Raw genomic sequence first — 19,678 nt, forward strand, 5'->3', positions numbered from 1 at the left:
GACATGAATAACTGAAAAATCAAGAAAAGAAGGGTCAAAGATGAGAAAACACAGGGTATGAAAGACGTGTGATGGCAGAAAGAACACACTTTAGATTTATGAAGTTGAAAAGTAGAACGTGCATGAATTCAATACATAATTTCCCTTCATCCTCTGACTGCAAAGATTGAGAGGAAGTGCAACAGGCTGTTGAATTTTTTTTTGGTGTGCTGTTTGTCTCTGAGGGTTTGGCTCTGCCATCAAACCAGAAATATGTCTCTTTTAATCCCATGAGTTCCGTTCAGAGGAAGAGCATTTATCTCACATCTGCAATAGACTCCTTTCCTTGTCTATTTTCAGCATTTATACTGGTTTACCATAATTTGATCTTATAATATGGCCAACTGTGTGCAACTGTGTCTATGCTCTAAATTCACTTAGGCAAGCATCTTTATTCCTAGTTCATTACACTCTTGAAAATAAAGGTCCTTTATCCATAGTTCTGGTTATGGCATTCATAGCAAGAAGGCACACAACGTCATAAGACCACAATCCAATGCCAAATCAACGTCTATTGTCAATGTTAATTTGATGTCCAATACCGACATCAGCTGACACTGATATTTGTTGTTTTTAATTTGTGTATGTAATCCACATCAAATTGGCGTCAAATACTGACGTCCATTCTTAACCAAAATGCAATGTCGTTCTGATGTTACATTGTCGTCTTCATGGGTAGCTCCATGAAGACCTTTTAACATCCATGGAAAGGTTCTGACGTGTTCTTCACACCAAGAAGAAATGGCTCTTCTACAGCACGACTGTTAAACCTCTCATTAAGAAGCTTTATTTTTAAGCATGCAGAAGAAAATGTTTTGGAATAACCCATCAACCGCACAGATTTCAGCTTTGAAGTTGCTGAAGCTGAGGGTTCGCTGCTCCAGTCTTTGTTTTGGGTACACTGGGCCGAGTCTCTTCCTGCCAACCACACCCAGATCTGCACTGTAATGATACTGATGATAGCCAGACACAAACAAGAGCTCAGACGAAGGTGCGTATCCCAGCATTCCCATCAGCCTTTGGCGCCGATGCATCAATTTCCACTAAGGTATTATGCTTTTGTCGTGTTAGCCTTCCTTACAATTATGAATGGAAACCTAGTGCTACTTAATATACAAAAATAAATGCACGATGAGGAAATGTTTAAAGGGTTAGTTCACCCAGATATCAAAATGTATGTAATTAATAACTTACCCTCATGTTGTCTCAAACCCGTAAGACCTCAAACAAAACGAAGCTCACGTTCCATGTCCCCATCCAGTTTCTTAGGCTGCTATTTTCTAATTAAAGGGGTTTTGTTGAAACGACATCAAGTAGTGTTCCAGCTGTCTCTCCCTAAATGTTTGGCAAGGTCAGTCGCCCACAACTTTTCATGTTTGTTTTGCCCTTCAGTTTTATGACTTGTGCTTGAATAAGGGACTGCCATCTTTTGGTCTACAGCAATGTGCAAATAAGCTAAAGGTCATAGCGCTGTATAACAAAAAAATAATAATAAAAACTTTTACACAAGCTTTCGTTATATAACATACACACATAGCATTCTGGATGATTGTTTTTAAATTGTTGTAGGGGGATCAAACAAAACAGACAGTGATTCCATTTCATATTCATATCAAACAAATATTTTAAATATGTATTTTCTAAAACAAGCTTTTAATTTAATTTAAGCTTCAAAAATGTATCTTCTGTTATAGATATCTGGTTTAGATATTTGGACAAACACACTAATTAAGAAAAAAAACCGAATGAATTTATTCATTTAATTATTAAATTGGTCAAAAAAACAGCCAGTAACACATCCCGTGCTAAAATGCTGAGAAATGTGTGCCGTCAGCTGCTCCCAGAAGTTGATGTTTCATCATTTTCTTTCATAATGAGCTTCTCAAATTTGTTTACTGTAACATCTGACCTCTGACCCCAGTCCCAGTCTCTGCGCTTTGGTTTCAGGCACTTGTTACTGGGGAGGACTGTTTTGATTCATTTGAGCTTCTCTCTGCCCTGCTTTGAGAACTGTAAACGTGGACACGGGTCACATCCTGTTGTAATTGCCTTCCTCAACATGCAACGGTCACAGTCATAAATAGCTTTGACGAGTGAAAAGCATCATTTCCCTTGGAGAAAGAAATGGAAGAACGGTATAAATAAAGGTCTTCTAACAATGCTCAGTACTTCCAAAAGCAAGGACACTGAGGGTTTCCTAAGTGTCACACTAAGGGACACTGCATTGGTCTAATGAAACGCAAACATATACATTCTAATATGCTGATTACTTTTTATTGTCAATGTTGAAAATACTATAAAACATAAATATAAAAATATTATAAAACATATTTTACTGTTAGTTTTGATCAATGAATATATATAAATATTTATTTTTTTTTTTTAGTTTATATATTTTCCAACATGTTATTTGCTGTTTCTTGAAGTTTACTAACAATTTCAACATGTAAATGGTTTAAAACCAAATTTTTTCAGTGTACCTCTCTCAGAAATAAAACTTACGTTCATAAATCTTGAGATTAAACAATCAAGATATTCCTTTGTCTTCCCCTGCCAATCATTTCATCGTCTTGGGAAGGTAATGTAGAGTGTCAGTTGCTTGACCTTTTTTGTCATTTTCCTGAAGGACATCCTGGGAACAGACAATACACGAGAACAAAGCAAAGCAGCGGTTCCCAAGCTTTTCTGCGCCATTGTTCCTCTCACAATAGTACCATACAGCCCCCAGGGCCACGGCACCTGCAGTTCACTGTAAATCCCATCAAAAAACCCTGTGCCCACTCTGAAGGCCACTGCAGTCAACCCTGGCGGACACACTCAAAAAAAGCACATTTCAGATGTTAGGTACAAAAGAACATCAACAGCAGCCATTTAACATTTCATATTTCATATTTTCAAACATACACTACCTAGTTAGATTTAAAGAAAAAAAGAAATTAAATCTTCGATGCATGTTCTTTTTAACTTTATATTCATAAATAAATATTTTTTTTAAATGTGTGGTTTCCACAGAAATGTTATGCAGCACAACGGTTTTCATCATTGATAATAATAAATAATTCTTGAGCAGCAAATCAGCATATTAGAATGATTTCTGACGGATCATGTGACACTGAAGACTGGAGCAATGATAACAGAGGATACAACTTTGCCATTACAGGAATAAAAGACATTTCAAGTATATTATAGAAAATTTGCTATTTAAAATTCATATAGTATTTTACAATATTATTGTTTTTACTGTATTTTTGGTAAAATAATTGCAGTTTTCATGAGCATGAGTAGAACATTTAAATTTGATTTGATTTGATTTGTGTTTGATTGCATTACATAAAATATTAAATCATGAAAAAAAAAAAGAATAATTTGTTCGTGTAAATATGATTTAAGTGTGACTTGAATTGCCAAATACATTTGGGTCCACTGCTTAGTGAATCAAACAACTGTTAAAGCTTATTTATGTGCGTCTCCTTCTAGATCTTCCGTGTTCTTTCAGCTTGATCTGACACAAACGTCTTCAATCTGTTTATAATAAAATGCTACAAACCGCCCATAAATGTGTCCAGAGCCAAGACTATTTGTCAGCACATGTTTATGAGTACACATGAATCGAGACAACTCGGGAGGAAGCTAAACATAAGCAGGCCTGACCGCACCCGTGCTCCCCTGAGCTCCAGTCCGGACGTCACTGTCACATTAGCGACGAGTCTCTGCAAAAACCACTTTTTGTAAACACAGCGTGAGTGTTACACCTCCAGTAAACCTTTGATCTTCAAGTATATTGATTTAGTGTGCAATACGCCAAGGGCCATTAATGCTGATGTCAAGGTACATACAGCAGGAACCCAAATTGATGCGTTCTTCGTTCCCACCTAAACAACTGAACCGCGTGGGAATGGTGAATCAGAGTCTAGCAGAGGCTGTCGAAACATCCTCAGTGGCTTCCTGTGAGCTGTCGGCCCTTCTGCAGATTCCAGTAAATGAGCATTGTTTCTTTTGCTCTCACTGTTAAGAATCATATTCGCAGTGGAATCAATCTAGAATGTATATGAAGCTGTCACTAGGAAGGATGCGAAAGTCAATTTACTTCCTCTGTTATTTGCCCTTGTCTTTGGCAATATGAAAAAGACCCCTAACAGGGACAACCACACTGGACTTCCCATTATTGTTTTGCTAGCCAAGATACACTGTCTTTTTTTCCAGGTACCTCCCTCCGTCTCCCGGGCCCCCAGGTACAGACTTGGGAGGCAGAGTTTCTTTGTGAGAACAAAAGGTTGAAGAGTCCAGTTCCCATAAAAGTGTAATCACTCTTTTTCCTCGCTCTTCTTGACTCCTGAGCGGTAGCTGAATGAGCAGGACAATTTTAATCTTGTAGCTCTGGAGGGGTGCACAATACTGGGAATCACCAATCCCATATTAATTCCTAGGACAGATAGACCGTGCACAACTCCAAACTTTTGCCCCCACCTTCACCCTCACCCTCCCAAACACATCCCAGATTATTCTCTTTGACATTTTCTGTTGTTCAGTGAAAAGAGGCTGGGTGTTCCCTCAACTGTGGGCACTACTGGCAATGTGGACTTTCAGAAATGTTTTACACTCTCTCATTAGTTTATTTCATTTGTACGGCAATAAACCACCACATTTATCACTAATTTATTTTGATCATTGTTCTAAACTAGCAAATGTCATTCCAGTACATCTCAGATTATTTACTATATTTGATATGTGGTGGGAATTACATTTGAAACATTGGTCTAATTTCATAGTTATCATCAGGGTTATTGTAGTTAACTACAATTAAAACTTAAACTGAAATTAAAACCATTTTAAAACCATTTCAACATACTATAACCTTTTTATTTTAACTACCTGCAAAGGCATCATTTCTCACACATTTAATGACATTTGCGCACTTTTTATAATTTGACAAAATGACTGAATTATTTGAAATAATGCACAACAAAAATATTCTTTCCTTATGTCAAAGTTACCTCGATTTTTCTGCTTTCTTTATGCAATGTCTCATACTGACACAACAGAAAAAAATTACAATATAAATATTTGAGTGTAGATTATCAGAGTACAAAGAAATTCAATCATTTCAATTTTATGAAAATATAAAAATTCATACTTTGACAAAAAGTCTGATTTGTGACTGATAAAATATGAAAAAGTTAAAATAATAAGAACAAGAAAGAAAGAAAGAAAGAAAGAAAGAAAGAAAGAAAGAAAGAAAGAAAGAAAGAAAGAAAGAAAGAAAGAAAGAAAATCAAAACATAAAAGGCATCTAAAAAGAAAAAAGAAAAAAAAATGTTTCCAAGATCATATGACAAAGAACATTTTTAATAAAAATCAACCCCAGGACATAAAAGCACTCATAGTTGAAGAAACAGAGAACAACAGGAGGTATAACCGTCAACCGTCAAATCAAACGCTGCCTTGCATTATTGAATTTCCCAATGATGCTGCGCCCTTCACCCTGGGTGGGGTATCTTGTGGTAAATGCGTGACTTTGTGGGCCATTGTTAGAGCTAGGTGTACTTTGGGATTCAGAGTCTCTATGGGCCTCGCTGCTGTGTGAGCACATCACCTGTCCAGAAACTACTGACCCGTTACACTGGCCAACTCCTCGGTTTCTACAGCAACACCTCTGGAATGCCATCGCATTCTTCCTCTAATCCTCTCTCCTAAGAAGAGCTCCAGCTCTGTGATTCCTACAAATCCATGCTATGAAAACAACGCACTCAGCATTCAGGGATGTTTAAGCAAGCGTTCAGACAATGGTTTTGTTTTGATTTCACTTTTGAGAAACATAATGGATGATTATTGCACTCACAATGTATGAAAACTGCGGCACTTTCTCACTTGACAATGGGAAAACTATGAGTGCAGAAGATTATCATACAAAATATAAATCATACATGGACAATACATCCACAAATGCATTCCTTCAGATGTTTCAGGACTGCTTTTTCCAAGTTTTAAATAAAGCTCACTCACCTAACAAAGATTAGCAATGGCTCAGTAAACATTTTCATGGGAAGTTGAATGAACTGGCGTATGTACAAATCACTCACTTAGATGATTGGAGAAAGCGCGCAGAGATCTGAGATTAGATAAACTGCAATGCACTTCAACAGAGGTTTGAGAAAAGCAGCTACCACACAAAAAGCAGCATTTTTGTTTCGGCACCAGTGACCACTCTGTAATTTAGCAAGACTCGCCTAAAATAAAATATGAAACTTGCGTTTCATTTGGACAAATTGCTATTGAGGAAAGTTTGTGCACTGGACCACTAAGTACAAAATACGGCACCATGCTGGTCAAAGACGCAAGACTGTTTTACTGTGGGAGTCAGTCTAAATGTCAAGTGGCTGTATTTGACATTTATTACTACAAATCCGTTTATTCTCTGAGTTTACGACGATGCTTTGTGCTCATCTGGACATTTATGAAAGACAAAGTTGGCAAATCAGTTTATTTTTTTACTTGACAAACCCTCCCACATCCTGTTGACAAATCAGCAGAAGATGAAGGCCAAACCATGGTAGACAAAATAAGAAATAATTAGATACAAGAAACTTAATTAAGAAACCAAAGTACAGTAATTATGTTAAAATGGCCAGATTGAGAGAATGTTGACTTTGGTTGTTAGGAAACAAAGGCATCACTGGTGGGGGACCACCCTTCATTATTTTTTTATATATATATATTTGGCCACTAATTTCATTAAAATAAGCTTTAGAAATTTAGGAATTAAGTGAGGTGTGTCATATCTTTAATGCTAACACAACATAGCACTTATCAGATTGCCAGGCCAATTGCAAATTTATACTGGCTTGGCTCTTACATTGTTACACAAAAATTCTAATAAACACTGTTTATTTGAACTTCAGGTTCATCAAATAATCCTGAGAAATTTATATATAAATATGTATGTATATATATATATATATATATATATCAGGGTTTTCACATAAATATTAAGCAATACTTTTTTCACCACTGATAATTATAAGAAATGTGGCTTCAGCCCCAAATCAGCATATTAGACTGATTTCTAAAGTATTGTGTGACACTGAAGAATGGAGTATGAAGCTGAAAATTCAGCTTTGTCATTACAGGAATAAATTAAATATTAAGAAATTTACTGTCAAAAGCAGTTATTTTAAATTGTAATAATATTTCACAATTTTGCTGTTTTTAACTTTATGTTTGATCAAATAAATACAGCCTTGTTAAACATCAGACTTCTTTATATATATATATATATATATATATATATATATATATATATATATATATACACACACATTAGTGGGGAAGTAATAGAAATTGAAAAAGCAAACACCCTAAAATATCCCCCCAAGCAGTTCTGATTGTGTTTAGTCAAATAGAAACATCAACAGTTTTCACTGATTTATGATTATGACAGTGGGTGTGTAAATTAATTAAATATCATGCTAGCTAACAACAAAATTGTAAATAATACAACTGGGAGCTGCAGTTGAGTATGTGAAGAGTGTGGCAACTTTAGTTGTTACTTTCACACTGGTCTTAATATGATTAAGTTGTTTACTTGCATATTAAAAATGCACTCTAAAGTGACAGTGGAGAATATGTAAAGAATTGCCCCACATAAATCACTGAACACTACTACTGTAGCTTGAATCTCCAAGAAAAGTCATCAACCAAACTTTGCATCAGCCATAAGTCATCGAAATACAGTACCAAGACTAACATCAGTCATCTCTGATTGATCTCTGATCTCTGATCTCTGATCCGTAGAGTGAATATGGAGCTAGTGAAGATCATGTGACTGACTATCCTCACTTTCAACATCCTAAAGTAAAATCCCTGGTTCTCCGGTGGGATTCAGTCTAATAGCAAAAGCCTTAAAAATAAATGTTTCCCCTTTGTCAACTGTTATTTCTCTGTAGAGCCATGATAACATGGTAAGGTTGGTAAGCCTTAACATCACAAAAGCTTGTGATTATACTTTCCTTCGCCAGATAAGCCTACCTTCAACAAAGACACGATTTTGGGTAATTACCCCTTGATCTAAATTTGATCTTTAAACCTTTTACTGTAAATCCAGCCTCTGAAAAAAAGTAAAGAGTCCAGGTAAGCCAGATGTGTTAAATAACTGGAAAATCCCTCTGCTGTGAAGCTCAATTGCCCTGGTTCAACAAACTTGAATTGAAGTCATTATGCACTGAAAGTCAATTCCAATTCTATTATTTAGAAACAAATAATAGAACCATCCATTTAAAAAGTGATAGTAGTAAGAATACATAAATCACAATTTGATATCTATTATTTGCACACTTCTCAAGCAGTCCAATTTGGTAATACATATATTAAAACTATCTTTTGTTAATAAATACACCTTTAATACATGGAAAACAAGATTTAATCAAATATTTTTTATAATGAAAAATTTATAAAAAAGGAACATAGAAGACTCCTGAAGTCATATTTATTTGTGTGTGTGTGTGTGTGTGTGTGTGTGTCTGGTTTTCAGATAAAATGTATTTATTTATTTATTTATTTGGGGTGATTATGTCCCACTCTGATGCTTTTAAAACAGTTGAACCATGCTATGATACATGATAATGTCATAATACAGCTCAGTATTTCTCTAATGAAACCTTAAATGGATAGTTCACCAGAAAATGAAAATTGGCATCCTTTACTCATTTCTTCTACTGAACACGAAATGAGATATTCTGAAGAATAGGAGTAACCAGTTGCTCATCGAATTCAACAGTATTTTTTGAAACCATACTCTGGAAGTCAGTGGGGACTTCAAAATATCTTCATCTATGTTTAACAGAAAAAAAAAAAGAGTAATACAGAAAGTCAACAAGATATTGCTTTATAGTGCAGCTTATCTGAACCTTTTTGACTCAACCAGCCATGTTTTTATTTTCAAAGCTGGAATCTGCTGATGGGCCCTGGTGCAGAAATAACATGTGCATTCTTCTCATCTAGTGAGTAAGAGGGAATGCAATTAGCACGTATTAGAGAGAGTGGAGTAGGGCTGTCAGGTTGCTGGAGAGAGCCCAGGGGCCAGCCCTAGTGAAGTCCTTTCTAGCATCTGGCTTAAGGATGCTTTAATGATCTAGAGCTGGGGAAATGTGAGATAATATACTGAGCTTGGCCCTGCAGTTAGGCCTTATTTACACTCACATGACATCCATGTACAGTATGTGGGTCAATATAGGCTATAGCCCATTCAAAGGACTTAACTTTAAAAGCCAGGCGGCATAAGAGAGAGAGCAACACTTGCACATTTTAAATAGCTGTTGATTGACTGGAAATGACCATGATAATAACCTAATTAAATGTGAACCCCATACAATACACTTAATTAAGCCATTTTCCTTGTGTGTAGCTGAATTACATGATTTGATTTTCCAAAGCCATTCTATACATATATACTGTATATATAGCCATTAAAAAGATTGGGATCAGTATGATTTTTTATTTTACTTTTTTAAGTCTCTTATGCTCATGAAGGCATTTATTTGACCAAAATACATGTACAAAACAATAACAACAAAAAATAGTAATATTGTGAAAAATTATGATGATTTAAATAATAATAATAATTATAAATAATTATAAAATAATTATATATATATATATATATATATATATATATATATATATATACACACACACACACACATATGTAGATATATATATATATATATATATATATACACACACACACACACATATATATATATATATAGATAGATAGATAGATAGATGATAGATAGATAGATAGATAGATAGATAGATAGATAGATAGATAGATAGATAGATAGATAGATAGATAGATAGATAGATAGATAGATAAACATAGTTTAAAATCTAATGTACTTCTTTGATGCAAAGCTGAATTTTACTCACTGAAATACATATGACAAATATGAATTTCGATTTTTTTATCACTAAATTAGAATACAAACATGTTCCCTCATGCTTTTGGGCCCCACTATACCTGATATGTGCCTTACATTCACAATGTTTATGTAGCTTTCTTTTATCCTAACTTACTAAAGACAGATTTGCCTGCCACGTGGCAGCGACCTCTGTTTGTTCAGGGAGAAATACTGGACTGAGCTCGGTGGGTTAGGTCTTTATCCTGCTTTTACAGGTTTACAAAATGAAAACAGTGCCTGATATTTTAGACTTTCCGTTCCATTTTTGAGGAGTTTTTAAACACCGAGGTCTTGGCCAAACACCTGTGAGCTGGCTCTGTGTTAACACCTTACACTGTATCCACAAAACATCTGCAAAGCTCAAGTGAGATCTCGCATGCATCTACTTTATTAAGGCCTAAAACAGAGCTAAAACGTTGTTAAAAGGAAGATTTTCTCAGTTTTAAAGGGATATTTCACCCAAAATTAAAAAGACATCATCATTTACTCACCCTCATGTCATTCCAAACCTTTATGTGGTTCTTTATGAACACAATGAGATCATTTGAAGACATGTTTTCCTCTCTGCAACACACATTTAACTAAATTAAATCCTTTGAAAACACTCTCTACATCTCGCATGAACTCTTTCATGATTTTAATGAATAGTATATTTGTCACTTTGAGCTAAAATGATTCTAAATAACCATTTTTATGGCACTTTTTCATAATTTTGGAGTATTACAGTCCTCAATATCTTGCCTTATATTTTAGGAGTAGGAGTAGGAGTAGGAGTAGGAGTAGAAGTAGAAGTAGTATAGTATAGTATAGTATAGTATAGTATAGTATAGCATAGTAAAAATGACAAAAATAGTTCATACATTTCTAAGCTACCATCATGGTAATATGGCCGTCATTTTATAGAATGAATAAGAGAAGTGGGTTTGCTTTGGGTGCAAGTTATGTTAGTGCTTAACATATTAAATCAGTGTTCCTGTTTGCATTTGAAGCAGCTGTATTAAAACAAATGGCTGAATGTCGCCCTAGGATAAACATGAATAATTACAAAACATCGCCATGCTGTAGATACTTTGAAGAGAATTCATCTTCGGTTATGAGGCACATGAAGTGAAGTGTTTGCTTTGTGATTTCTAAACACAGCTGTTAATCACTGCGAGACCTTCAGTCTGCCTTCTAAAGCTGAACAGTCAGTGTTTTCACATTTTATATTAGCTCTTTAAATGTCCTTACAAAGTGCTTTGAGATGTACAACTCTGATTAAATAAGCACATCACTCTCTCTGTGCTTGTAAACTAGAATAAGCAAATATTAAAGAGACAGTCGTCCAAAAAAATGAAAACACTGTCATCATTCTCTCACTAAGAATGCTAAGAATGTTGATAACCAAATGGTTTCGTTGCAGTAGACTTTCATAGGCATAAAAATACAAATGAAAAGTCAATGTGAATGGAAACTGTTTCAGTTTTGGAACAACGTGAGGGTGAGTAAATGATGACAAACTTTTCATTTTTGAAAAATTGACAATTATTCCTTTAAAGGATACAGGTGCACTTTTTTTAATGAATAGTACCTTGAAGTGATGCCCGCCACCATGCTGAGATCACATGACCTGCTTGTTATAGCAAAAACATGTTTGCTTTATATAGCGCTTTCATAGCTCAAGACGCTTTAGAAAGCATAAACATCTAAGTACATCTAAACAGAACAAGCAAATCAAACAATATAACAGCATATACAATATACAAAGCACAGACACAACATAACAATGGAGCCTGAGTCAACAGCATAGTCTGGAATGATGGATTGGCATGTGCGCGACCAGACAATCCAGTGGAAAAATTAAATATCCAAACAAACAGTTTTCCCACTGGAACGCCGGAAAAAGTTGCGACGCAGCTCAGAAAGCAGAGTGCAAGCAGACGACCGTCACAGCAGAAGTTAGTAAACAATTTCATGCTTCCACACCAGTAGGTGTCAGTATGAGGTCTAAATCAAGTGGGACGAGGAAGTCTGAGTGCAGCTTTAAATAAATATCATGCTTTTTTTTCCGGCTATGACTCATCATAGGGCCTTCTGGGAGTTTTGTCGTGTGGAGGATTTGTTACTGCGAGCTCCAAGCATAATGTTTCTCGACATAGTGTCGGCTAGGGCGATGCTGCAGATCTGAGATCCTCATGATTGCCCGCTCTGACCCTCTTCCCAGAAATAAACAAACACACGTGCTCAATGTAAACCAGTCTGAAGCACCTTGCCAAAGACACACACAGTCAGCCGCAAAATATTTAGTATCACTGAGATTTAAACATAATTTGTCAGAATACGAATTTGCAAAACATGCCTTAACGTCTGCTCACGTCACGGAGAGAATTACTCTTTGGAGAGCTGCTAAAGCCTCTCAAATCCTGCCTGAATCTGATTAGGACAAAAATCACTTACCCTTAATCCCTCTCCTGGAAATGCACGAATGCAGTGGTAAAAGATGTTTCTTGCAATGATCTGATTTACGGCAATTTGAAACATTCTGCGTTACCACATCAAAAACAAGCGACTGGCTCTTAAGCTCGCCTTCTGGTACAGGAAGCTTTGACTGACTCAGAGTTGCCGAGTGACTGACTGGTTTGAATTTGCAGTAAAATCCTTTATCCCAAAACGAAGGATTTACCAAATTTGTAGATAAAACATTTTGTGTGCAGAATTCCAGATTTTTTTTTTTTTTTATTTATATACACACCAGAAATTCCAAAATGTTTCTTTAGCAATGAATCAGCATATAAGAAGCATTTATGTGTCTGGAGTCTGGAGTAATGGTTGATGAAAATTCAGCGTTGCTTCGCAGAAATAAATAGCATTTTAAAATACATAAGAACAGAAAACTACCTAAGTCCGTTTCTATGAATGAAAAAGTGGTTTTTATCTCACCATTGAGACTTTTTTTTCTTGAATTGTGAAATAAAAATGCACAATAAAATCAGAATCGCAAAAAAATATATTGATCTCACAAACACTTTTCTCTCACAATTTAAAAGTGTTTCTCACAATTCTGAGTTTATAGCATGCAATACTGACTTTATAACTCCTAACTGTGAATTTGTATCATGCAATTATAAGAAAAAAACTCAGAACTCCAAGCTTATATCTCGCAATTCTGACTTCATGTCTCAGAACTTTATAATTCGCAATTACAAATTTATATCTCACTATTCTTGCAATTTGCAATTGCAAGTAAAAAAAAAAAAAGTCAGAACTGTGAGAAAATAAAGGTGTCACAATTACCTTTTTTTATTTCTTTTTTTTTATTCAGTTGTGGAAACAAACTTCCATAGAAAACAGTTCATTTAAATTGTACAAATATTTTGCAATAATACTCGATTTACACTCATAAAAAAATCTGCATTGATGAATATAAGAATCTTTTTTGTTCAAACACATATCCCTTTTTTTTTTTTAATAAATAAAAATTGAATTAATACATGATACAGAATGATAATTCCTTAATTTAACTGCATATTTTTTTTAAAATAATAAACCGCACTAAACTAAAACATTAAATTGAGAAAAATCATGACAAGAATAATGGTCTCACACATTATGTAGTTGGTGAGACCTAATTGCTTTGTTTCTCATGACAGTGCAACTGGCATTGCTGATGAAACAGTTATTAGATGTCATGTACTTCATAAAACCCCTCACTATTAATTTCACATCTTGTGTTTCTTCCTCGCCATTAGTACAAAGCAACCAAATCAGGCCAGGACTAGAGGAGACATCACATTTTAGACTGATTGTGAAGCATGTAAGACACAGGTGAAGTTCAGGACAGCCTCTAAACCAGCACAAGACTGACGCGACATGGAGAAAAAAAGAAACTAGTTAAGGAACAGACATGCGCTTCTGTGTTTAAACGTAGAAGAGGAGGTGGGTGGGACAGAAAGAGTCTGGAGAGGATTCCCCTCACCACCCATTGAGTCTGTTAATGCATTTCTCACAAATTAACAAATTTCTGAGAACTCACAAATGAGAAGTCCTCCAACACAACAGACCTGTAATGAGTAACATGTGCTTATTGTTTCATTTCCTTTCTCATTAAATGCATTTGACAGTATCGTGCAAGCAGAAGGGAGGCTTTTTGCTAATTAGTGGTGCTTGTTACACAAATCACTATTACTATTATGCTCACTTAGGGTTAGACATTTACACCTTAGAAAGCACTCAGATTACAAGAGGAACCACTTAGTAACACACTTACATTTACTCATAGCACCCTAGAAACCATAGAAATAGCCTGGCAAACACCCAGAACACCAGCTAGATGTTTTGCAATGAAACTCATTTTCTTGAAATATGTAAAAACCTAGCTGGCTAGTTTAGGTATCGCAACTTAGTGAATTTATTGTTTCATTCCCATGACAAGAGATTGCATCTGATCACATGTACTTTAAAAAAAAAAAGGTTAATCTCCAAATACAGAATTGATTAAATAATGATGTAGTCCTGTTGTTGTTACCTTCCCTTTTAAGACAATCCAGAGCTGAAGGCTTACTTCGAAGAGAGAATATGAGATATTATCACACCCATGAAACTGATGACTTCTGTATTTGTGTCACCCTTTTTAAACAACATAGATTTGGTCACAGCAAAAAAATTCTCATATCTCTAGAGTAAACTTTTCGTGCCATCTTTATCTCAGAAGTTTGATGTTCTCTGTCTTGAAACAACAGCATTAACTCTACAAAACACACAGGGCCTTTTATAGTAAAAAGCAGTGATTTCATCACTCAAAAAAGTAACACTACAGCAGCAACTTAGATCACACTCTAAAATAAATGTTATTCCATTACATTTTTTAAAATGTTATTTTAAGTATTTTATCATAATCACTAAGCTTCAGTGCCACATGTTCCTTCAGAAAACATTCTATTATGATGATTGGGTGCTCAAGAAACATCTCCTATTATTATCAATATTGAAAACTGGTGCTGCTTAATATTTTTGTGGAACCATAAAACATTTTTTTATTTTTTTTATTTTGATGAATAAGAAAGTTTAAAAGAACAATTTTGTGTAATAATATAAAAAGCTTTGCGGTCACTTTTGAAAAATTTTATGCATCATCTCATAAAAAGTATTAATTCTTTGTAAAAATCTTACATATAATACTTTGTAATGAAACAACATGCATACATTTTTATGCATGAATAAGTGTCCAAATACCTTTCGATGTTAACAGGTCTCCTCTAACAGTCTCTCTGACTCATCAGATCTTAATTTAGACATAGAAGCAAACTATGAAGTGACTGAGATGTGCCGTCATCCGCCTGCAGATTCCTGTAATTATCACAGCATTATAATCCACATCCTAAACATATCTCACAGCTTATTTTGTGCTCAACACATGGGAATGGGACAGCAGCCAGTGTGTTCTCAGTTCTTGGATCTGTAAACGGAGGTTTTATTTGACATGGAGCCCGGTTCATGTATCAAAGAGCCTTAATATGTCCCGTCCCTGTTGTATATTTGTTTCCGTGTTGTTTACAATGAGTCATGAACGGGTTGTGTATGTTACAATGCTTCCCAGCAGTGGTACAAGTCAGACATTATATTCTAACTATAGCTGCTATGTAATATGTGGTCAGACAGTGCTGAATTCAGTGGTCTGTGTTAATAGCATGAGTAAATGTTTACAGAGCTGGCAGCCGTCGGATGGGTGGGCTATCAAACACAGGCCTGGATGTAGAGCAGAATGTCTCATCACGTGCCATGATTCAGACTTTGCAGTGATGAAATTACATTTTCTGTATGTCTCAATTGTTCACACTGAAAATAAATACATTTTGAGGTTGTTCATGAGAATAATTCAACCTAAAATTAAAAAGTTTTGGAAAAGGAAATGTGAGTTTTTAAGCATCATTACTCCAGGCAGTCGCACAGTAAGTGTTACGTGATCCTTCAAAAGGCATTCTAATATTTATTCGAATAAATGAACAGCATTTATTTTAAGTAGAATCTTTTCGTAACGGTATATATTACCATTAAAAAGTTTGGGTCAGTATTTATTTTTTCTTTATTTTTTATTTATTGAAATAAATTAGTATTATTAACACAGTAAGATGCTAAATTGATAAAAAGTGATAGTAAAGACTTATATTGTTACATATTCTATCACGTTATATATATATAACGCGGCTCATTTTGCTTTAATTACTGCCTCAATTTGGCGCGGCATGGAGGTGATCAGTTGTGGTATGGAAGCCCAGGTTTCTTTGACAGTGGCCTTCAGCTCATCTGGATTTTTTGTTCTCTTGTTTCTCATTTTCCTCTTGACAATAGCCCATACTCTGGTGAGTTTTCTGGCCAGTCAAGCACACCAACACCATGGTCATTTAACCAACTTTTGGTACTTTTGGCATTCACCTGGTCAGCAGAAGGAAGCATGAAGTGCTGCAAAATTTATTTGTAAATGGGTGCAGTGACTTTGTTTTTCAAAAAACACAATGGATCAACACCAGCAGATGACATTGGTCCCAAATCATCACAGACTGTGGAAACTTAACACTGGACTTCAAGCAACTTGGACTATGAGCTTCTCTACCCTTCTTCCAGACTCTAGGACCTTGGTCTCCAAATTGAATACAAAACTTTCTCTCATCTGAAAAGAGGACTTTGTACCACTGGGCAACAGTCCAGTTCTTCTTCTCCTTAGCCCAGGTATGATGCCTCTGACATTGTCTGTGGTTCAGGAGTGGCTTAACAAGAGGAATTCAACAACTGTAGCCAAATTCCTTGACATTTCTGTATATGCCTTGACCCCAGCCTCAGTCCATTTCTTGTGAAGTTCACTCAAATTCTTGAATCAATTTTGCTTGACAATCCTCAAAATGCTGTGGTTCTCTTGGTTGGTTGTGCATCTTTTTCTTCCTCACTATTTCCACTCAACTTTCTGTTAACATGCTCAGAAACAGCACTCTGTGAACAGCAAGCTTCTTTGACAATGCATGTTTGTGGCTTACCCTCCTTGTGAAGGGTGTCAATGATTGTCTTCTGGACAACTGTCAGATAAGCAGTCTCCCCCATGATTGTGTAGCCTAGTGAAACAAACTGAGAGACCATTTTCAAGGCTCAGGAAACCTTTGCAGGTGTTTTGAGTTGATTAGCTCATTGGCATGTCACCATTTTCTATTTTTTTTTTTTTTTTTTGAGATTGTAATGAGTTTCATTATAAGTTGAATTACTGAATAAATGAACTTTTCCATGACATTCTAATTTATTGAGATGCACCTGTAAATATTCATTTACAATATGATTAAATAATATATTAAAGGAATAATAAAATAAAACATTATTAAGAAGATGACTGAAAGAATTGAAATATACTTTTGCTTACTCATGGTTGAACTCTTGTGAAGTACATTTCCCACAGATGTATCACGGGACTTTCCTGAAAAACATAAATTACTTCAGTGTGAATATATCTGCACCCTGGACAATAATATTTTAATAATATCTCCCATTGCCCCAGATTCTCAGTTCTTTTAGCACATGTTTTTTGTCATGCACTGACTCTGGACGTAAGAACAAACGCTTTGGTTGACAAGAGGTGAGGAAAGGTGACGCAGAGGAAGGAACATAATAAATCTTTTTAATATTCTCTACTAATGGTAGACTTTTTAAAACAGAGAGAAGCAGAGACGTTCACACCATTTTCACTATAATAACAGGGAAATTATTAAACTGCCATTTTATTTTACTTTGTTTATTTGAAGAGTTTCATTTTCCTTCAGTTGATTCTAGAGACATTTACTGGTTGATTTGCTGCAATATATCTTAAGAATCTGGAACAATCCACTCAGTGCTGATGATTTAAAAACATTATCAAAGTTTTGTTTATATTCAAACAGCTAACGCATACTTGCAGGTCAGAGAGAACAGCCAAGAGTATGATAGCTGTTTAATAGCTGAGCTAATTCATCTGATAAAAAATGGAAGATGCTTTGGATACATTTTATATCAAATGCATAAATGTACATTATTCCACACATTTTGGAAAATGCAGCCACTCATCCAGATGTTATACGTATGTATATATATGTACACAATTCCAAAGTATGCATACTACATATTCCAACTAGCATAAGGGCAAATGCATTATACATGCGGCAGTTATTTCAAAGGGTTCTACCTCTGTCTTGAATTATAATGGATTCATTAATGTGATTTGAGAAGGAGAAAATGTTCTAAAGATATAGTTTGTTCTCCCACTGTGCCTAGAAATTGCCCTGACACTAAGAAGGATTAAATCCGTTAACAAGTCCTTGCTAATACCATGCAAACTTCAGCGAGCAAAGTTTTTCAAATAGAAGATAAATGCATTAAAGTCATTTAAAGGGGTCATATGATGCTTTTTTAAAGATCATTATTTTATATGAATATGTTGACATGCTTTAATGTTCAAAAAACACATTATTTTTCAATTACTGTACATTATTGTAGGTCCTCTATGACCCGCCTCTTTCTTACAGCAATTCATAAAATGCATTGCTGTTCTGATGTAAGTAATCTTAAAGATTCCTAAATGCATCAACATTCGGAAGGCAAAATAAAGTGCATTTGCATTCGCCTAGATACACACAGCATCTCTCTGACATGGCTGTTTCAACACTAACTGCAGTTACTGGAACCACGCCTTCTTTCTTTGCATGAATATTTGGGCAGCATTATGCAAATATTTCCACATAGTGACATAGACGTAGGGACGTGTTTGAACAAGCCGTTTTAGGGGGAAGGCAGAGTCTTAACTTTGATAAAGAATATCTCTTTGGATTTGAGACTTTAGTCTTTGCAACTTTACAGATCTTCTTTATGCACCAAGAGCTTGTAACACTCCAAAAGAGAAAGAAAGATTGAAATCGCATCATATGACCCCTTTAAAATCATATTATGAACCGTGATCTGTGGATATAGGTCATTCTTCAGTTAGAGGCACTTTTTTTTTATTTCTAACCTGAAGAAAATAATACATTTAAAATAGGTGTTTTTATTTAAAAAAAAAAAAAAAGTATTATTTTTAGCAAACATTTCATTAACACCAGAAAAGTTTCCCAACTGAACAATCAGCCAAATACGTGTTTATGTTTAAGCCATTTCAACATGTTATACATGAAGGAGTTGGTTGCAGACCTGAAACTGATGCTAGGATGATAATTAGTGCTAAGCCTAAGGTCACTATGAAACTGCTCTAATTTAAAAACACTTCACTACCAAGTATCTGCCATTCATCTGTTGCCCCTTTCTGTCTTTGTTTTACAGCACAACTGTTTGGCTTCGTATATCCTTTTTTTTTAATAGTCTTGATCACAAATCCATATGGCCATTACTTTATACATACTTTAAACAGGGTGATGGAATTTACAATACAAACTCAAGACATGCACTACATGCACAGTAATCCATAAAATTCAGATACTACAACATTCCCAATCTCATTAATTACTGTATGCTTGGTATTTCAAGGTGACATTTTTGTCTTTCTTGCAACTAACATTCTGTGGAGTCAAGCCAGTTGTTGTAGCTGATTAACAGGATATTTTTCACATACTTTCTCATATGGGATACTTGTAGACTCTCAGAAACAGAGATTAAGATGCTGGCCTTGTTTTAAGCCGGTGCAGTCACCCAGAACTCCACAT

The 19,678-nt window shown here is 35.2% G+C and overlaps 1 long non-coding RNA gene across 1 annotated transcript; it reads right to left on the reverse strand.

Annotated features, from left to right (window-relative positions):
* Positions 1–700: 700 nt before the first annotated feature.
* Positions 701–15,856, reverse strand: LOC113120696 (uncharacterized). The gene is made up of 4 exons (XR_003294650.1): positions 15,207–15,856; positions 2,542–2,855; positions 1,949–2,150; positions 701–1,509 (listed from the first exon to the last, which is right to left on the reverse strand). It is a non-coding gene; the product is annotated as an uncharacterized LOC113120696 (long non-coding RNA).
* Positions 15,857–19,678: the final 3,822 nt, after the last annotated feature.

This window comes from Carassius auratus, chromosome 20 (assembly GCF_003368295.1).
Source record: "Carassius auratus strain Wakin chromosome 20, ASM336829v1, whole genome shotgun sequence".
Lineage (NCBI taxonomy): Eukaryota > Metazoa > Chordata > Actinopteri > Cypriniformes > Cyprinidae > Carassius > Carassius auratus.